The following is a 6,000-nucleotide window of genomic DNA, read 5'->3' on the forward strand; positions in this document are numbered from 1 at the left end:
TGTGGGATCACCCACCAATTATTTTCCATTTCCACCCCTGTGTGCTACCACATACATCACCAAACAAGAATACAATCTGAATTTTGCCTGAGACTACAAACTGGTGAATCACACCTGGTATCCGTGAACTGGCAAAAGCGTGAGCTGACCAAGCAGACAATCGTGCTGTCTATGCAGCAACTTATTGGTGGGCACTTCCAATTTGAACACTCTGCAGGTGGCCCAAAACGGATAGCCATATGTGGCCTGGGCAGGACTGATCATGTTACTGAGGCTAGAAGATCTCTCCACTGGCTGGTTGTCCATCATCGGAGATCATACAAAAACCTCTCCCTCACTTATAAATGTCTTGCTAGTAAAGCACCTGGCTATTTATCGAAACGACTACATAAGGCTCCTGCCATTAGAACACTTTGTTCCAATGGCACTAACAAACTCCTTCCTCCCCAGTTCCAACTGAATAATGTTGGTGGTACTGGCTGTGATGCATGTGTGCCAGGCGTGTGTAATTCCCTTCCCTCTAACATGCCTCTCTGGTTTTAAGAAGGCTATAAAACCCACTTTTATATTTCCAAAGACTAATTTCCCTCTCTTCCTTGTGACTTCCTGATTCTGGATCCTTGCTTCTCCTCACTGGACTGGTTGTTTTCTATGTGCGCACTGAGGCCTAAAAGTGTGTTGTGCGTTAAAAGTAATACAATAATAAGACACATTAAATTAATCATGCTTACATGTTGTCACCTATTTTTCCACTTCCCTTTTTAGCATGTTTCAAACACCGATTTTATACAGTCCACAACGTTAATGTGTTTCGGAGTCTTTGCTTCCTTGATTAAGGAAAAATGAATATCCGTCTTGCTCAACTGTCCGGATAATGGTGTGATTATCTGTGCCCACCATGATTACAGGTAGTAATACTACCTGTACCAGCAATACCACCTGTGTTTATACACTGGCTGTGTATGAATAACCTCATGCAAGCTTCCACAAGAAAGTATGTTTACAAACATATCCAAAAGACTAGTCCAAATTATTGGTATCAACACTTGGGCCTGCTTGTTGCCTGATGGTGAGCGCGTATTCTATTTCTTGAACAGGACCAGGTGTTTCCCATACCTGTGATATGTGAAAGCGCTGTGTTCTAGAAGGTCCTTTTTGGATAGATTTTGTTTCATGCTGTTACCACATGGTTCTCGCTGCACTCACTCCACCTCCATTACCCGCTCTAGGCACACTTTTCTTGCTTGAATGTATCACATAGCTTCCATATCATGGGGGAGAGAATGTCTTATATCAACAGTTTACTGCTCTTCCCCTGCACCCCTCCTATACTTCCACGCCCACTTCCGCCCCCATGCAAAGGCATTCCAGCAATTGCAGTACTGCTTGCTTTCCCAGGAATAGATTTCTCAGGTGACTCAGAACACTGGTGAGACAATGTTGCGTCTTAATGTGTGAGAGAATGTACGTTTTTTGTAGAAAGCTTGCCAATTGGAAATTGACTAATTGATCCTCGAAATTATACAATTTATTTTGGTTTTCAGAATCCTCAAGCATCATCTGCTCTAAAAATTAATCAAATATAAATTTGCAGCATGCTTTTGAATTATGCATATACTGAAAATCTGCCGGACTGGATTTTAGCAGCCACTGGGTCGTCGAGCCCACCGCCACTATTCTCAACGTGTGTTTTTTTAAAATGCTTCATTCCTTTAAAATCTACCGCCATGTTTGGTGGTCATTGTCTAGTCTAAACACTTGTGTACTGGTGTGTTATGAATGACTTATCATATCCTATGTAAGCATTATTCCACTAGTAAGTTATTTCACTGTGCTATTTCCTCTCCTTGGCTTTATGCAGCATGTTTTGTGCCACTTTTTCATTTTCATGTATTCATTTTCCATATAGATCTTTTTTTGTGCTTTTTCCAGGTTATCTCTTTTATTGATGCTTTTTAAATGTGGGCTACCCACGGCTGCGGTCTGGCCTTAAACTCCAGAATAGATTGCTTTGGTTCAGGAGACTAAATGTGAATCCATTTTACATAGGCAGGCCCCACACAAACGTAACAATCATATCAACATGCAGAAATTGATCTTAATATGCAGAAATGTCTTCTTAGCTACGAAGCCCCCATGATTGTAGGTCAGGAGCATGTAGGAAAATCTACAGACTGGGACTTACTGGAAGTGAAAGCCCATTTCACCCTCTTGTTGAGACGGAAATATGGTAACATTTGTGGTCATTCGGTGTCAGCTGTTTTACCGCATTCCACCAAACTCTAAATGGGGTCCACTGTTTCACCGTTAATGAAGAATGAGGTCCACTGTGTCACCTTTAATGATGATACCACTGAAGGCGTTGGGGTACATTTTGAAGAATCTCCAAAGCACCAAGGGAAGCACTGAACCTCTTTTAATATGGTAACTAAAAAGACACTTATATTATCCACATTGAGTAATCGGAAAGATACCCTAGTGTTGCTCTGCAATTCCTCCAGAGCAAAACCAAGAAGGAAATGGCCAACGGGACTGATGCATCTTGAGGGGGCTCAGGGCTGCTGCAAACAAATTGTTAAATGAAAAGATGCAATTCTTCCAATGCATGTCCTATGCCAGCCTCCCAGTGTGTTCATGCCGTTACAATCCATTTGGTCGCACTGGAAAAATTTCAACGCCAACTGAAAATATATATCCGGTTCTGCAAACAAAACAGGATTCAGTCAGTTGTGGTGGCACTTGCATGTCTTTGGCATTCTGAAGGACAATAGTCCGCTTATTATAACTGCTGTTATTTTCTCAAAACTGTGGTGTTAAACACACTGTAGGGTATCCCATGTTGGATGAAGAAGTCTAGTTTGCCTAGGATTGCTTTACCCATTACTCATCCTAGGGAATTGAATATGGTCCCCGGGATGTCACTTTTCATCATTCTCTTGGGTGCGAAAGCCCAGGAAATCTCCTTGCAACAAGTGTGCATCCAGAGCGTCCGTTACTCTGCAATAAATGACTTGCTGTTCACGAACCACGGTTTCAGCTGCTGTCTGCTCAGTGTTCCACGGGATAGGATTTCCCACACACACAGCTCAAATGTCGTCCCAGTGCTTGCACAAGTGAACGTGGGAACGAAACCACAACACATGCAACAATATTACCTGTCTTCTTGTTCCAAGCATGTTGTGACCTTATATATGTTGTTCAGCTTTAGAGTGGTGATCACGCAAGTTTGGGGCAGGTGTGGATTAAAGGAAGGGCATTGTGTGTAAAGAAAGTTGCATAAATACGCAGACCTTTCCATGGGCTTCTTTGAAATAACCCATAATTATGGTCTTAGCAAACCTCAGTTTCAAAGAAAGTCTTCCTCATCTTGCCATCACACTAAACCATGGTAATTTAGGGTCCTGTCAAAACTATTAGTATTATAGCCATTCTATTCAAAGGGTCCCATAAACTCGTTTCATGACTGCAACATATTTGATATTGCACTTTATGGGTGTTGTATTTTTATTGTTACTGGCCTGCTCAGACCTGCATAGTAAACACACATACACATTGCCCGAAAAATAGGGCATAGGTTTTGCAAAAGACAACAATTCATTGCACATTTTAAATAACATAAAACTCAATTTGTATGGAAATTATGAACTATTATTAAGAGAGTTTATTTAACATTTGATACATTATAAGGGATTATGGACCATTGAGTAAATACAAGAATTTCTATAAAATATAATGAAACATTCCTAACATTTACCTGAGAAAAATTGGTTTCTCTATTTTCGGAGAGGAAATTAAGAAGGTTGGTCTTTTGCTGTGGACAGTTGTATGGTTCTGTGCATATTCTGTAAACATTTTCTAAAGACTTTTCAATGTGTGGCCTATTTCCTGTCAAGAATTGTAAGACACCACTGATTTTCTCCAGGAATTGTTACCATGTCACATGCCCTTGGCAGAATATACAGGCATCACGCACTTTACTTTTAACCATCACTGAATTTTGCATTTCTCACTTTGAGAATTAAACATTTGACACCAAAGACACAACTATGAGTAATGTATCCAGTGCCCCGTGGAGCAATGTTCTGAAAGCACTTACCCCGATTGCCATTTGTCACTAAAAGTGTGGATTTGGGAGAGAGGTGATTTAAGGCGGAAGTGTTCCAGGTTTGGCGCTCACTAAGTAATCCATGCTGATTCTTTTTACCAAAATACGTATTTTAAACTGATCAAATCATCAACACTGGAACAGAAACACAACACAAAATGGGCTCAGTCCTAATCCTGACGTCTTGTGCTTCAAATGGGTAATCCTTTTCGTTGTAGAAAAATTGAGTGAATTTATATTAGTCTTGAAACAAATTAGCGTTGTAAATTTATGAGATAACTTTAACAGAAGATATAGAAGATTATTGATATTTTAATTGTATTATCGCTAACTGTAGGGTGAGACTAAAGGGAGGGTTCCAGTGGTGTGAACCATGTGATAGCTTGTTAATCACTGTTTATTTTTTTCCGATCATTTTCTTTTTTCTTTCAGTCTCAAAGGTGAATCGAGGTATTAAGTGGACATTCTGTCAGCTCACATATGCATATTGTATATGTGTAGAGATGTAATCACAGTTGTCTTGTTGTTGGACTTCCATTAAACTGTTTGAAGTCATTGTAAAGCCTGTGCGTGTGATTTATTGTGTCTTGAGAACGAACGGAAGCTAGTTCGCGACTTTATTGACAACAACTGTAATGTATGCCAGTCAAAGACCTGCGTAGACCTAGGGCAAAGTGGGAACACCACCAGCCCCGTCATGTCTTCTGAGCTCCCATATACTGAGAACTGCAAAATGTAGCCCAGTTCTGGGTTTACACTTCCAGCAATGCTCACTTAATTATTTGGCTCCAAGTGGGGTTCATTTGGTTATTTCATGTTTCTTTTCCACCATGGCCTCCTACAGTGATTTCCATCCAAGTGAACAAAAGTGTTATTTCAGTTTCTTATGAAAGGCTGCAACTCTAGAATTACCCATTTACTAACATTTTGTAAACGGTGCTGTATCATTATTACACTTCAGGAACTAAAATGTCTCCTTCACTTCCCAACTACGCCCCCCACCCCCCTACTCCATCAGGGATTCCTTCCTAGTTCCTCTGGTTGTGAGAGCAAGTTACCTGATAATGTAATTAGACACCACTATCTTTATTAAGATGGAACCTCTTGTAATTAGGCAGGACTTCCTTCCAGGATACTGTAGAGGCGCTGTTGCTCATTAGCGGCACCTGTGATACCAGTATCTCATAAATGGAAGTGTTATGTCTTTATTAACACAGCAGCTTTTATCATGATAGTGGGAACAGGTTGTAGGTTTAGAAAATGTTTTAAAGCTAGTTATTTATTCTCCAGCACAAAATGTTCTGTCAATAATGGAGTTCTCTATTACAGGGCAGCATTTCCCTAATTAATTAAGTAATCTTGTGTAACATGCTTAATACCGGAGACCAATCTCTAAGCCCAGGGCCAGTATTCGAACCTGTGTTGCACTGCGTTGTCTTGCTTCCAAGATCAACACGTTGCCCCTGAGCTATCCTCCCAGCTATAGATGGAACTAAGCTTCACTCAACTGGATCAATGCTATGCTGAAAATTAGAAATGGTCAGACAGAATCCTGTGTTTTACGCAGGAGATTTACTGAAATGTTCATAGGTGCAAACGCAGTGTATGCTTGCCGATGTTCAATTGCACAAATAAACACTGGGCCCAATTCACAGAACGTTTTCCTTTGGGATTGCACCATTATAAAACGCTTCTGTGAATCTGACCCAAAGTGAGCACAATTCACAACATTTACAGAGGGCCTGCATTAATATGCAAGTTAGAGCACATTAGTAAATGTGAACATATGCATTCACATTAGAGTGGCTAAACGGCTGCATAACACACAGGCGTACAGCGTGTTGCAGGCCAAGCAACAAGTGACCAATACGATCCTTTGGTGGCAGTCTTAAGCT

General features: G+C 40.6%; 1 protein-coding gene across 5 annotated transcripts in view; it reads left to right on the plus strand.

Moving 5' to 3' along the window:
* The window catches only part of HIPK2 (homeodomain interacting protein kinase 2), a 668,258-nt gene extending 663,591 nt beyond the window's left edge, over positions 1-4,667 (plus strand). For all 5 annotated transcript variants that reach the window (XM_069628730.1, XM_069628733.1, XM_069628732.1 and 2 more), the window contains exon 16: positions 1-4,667. This exon is cut by the window's left edge and continues 23,447 nt beyond it. The gene's annotated coding sequence lies outside the window, so the exon portion shown is untranslated.
* Positions 4,668-6,000: the final 1,333 nt, after the last annotated feature.

Source organism: Ambystoma mexicanum, chromosome 12 (genome assembly GCF_040938575.1).
Source record: "Ambystoma mexicanum isolate Mex_15411 chromosome 12, UKY_AmexF1_1, whole genome shotgun sequence".
NCBI classification, from domain to species: Eukaryota; Metazoa; Chordata; class Amphibia; order Caudata; family Ambystomatidae; genus Ambystoma; species Ambystoma mexicanum.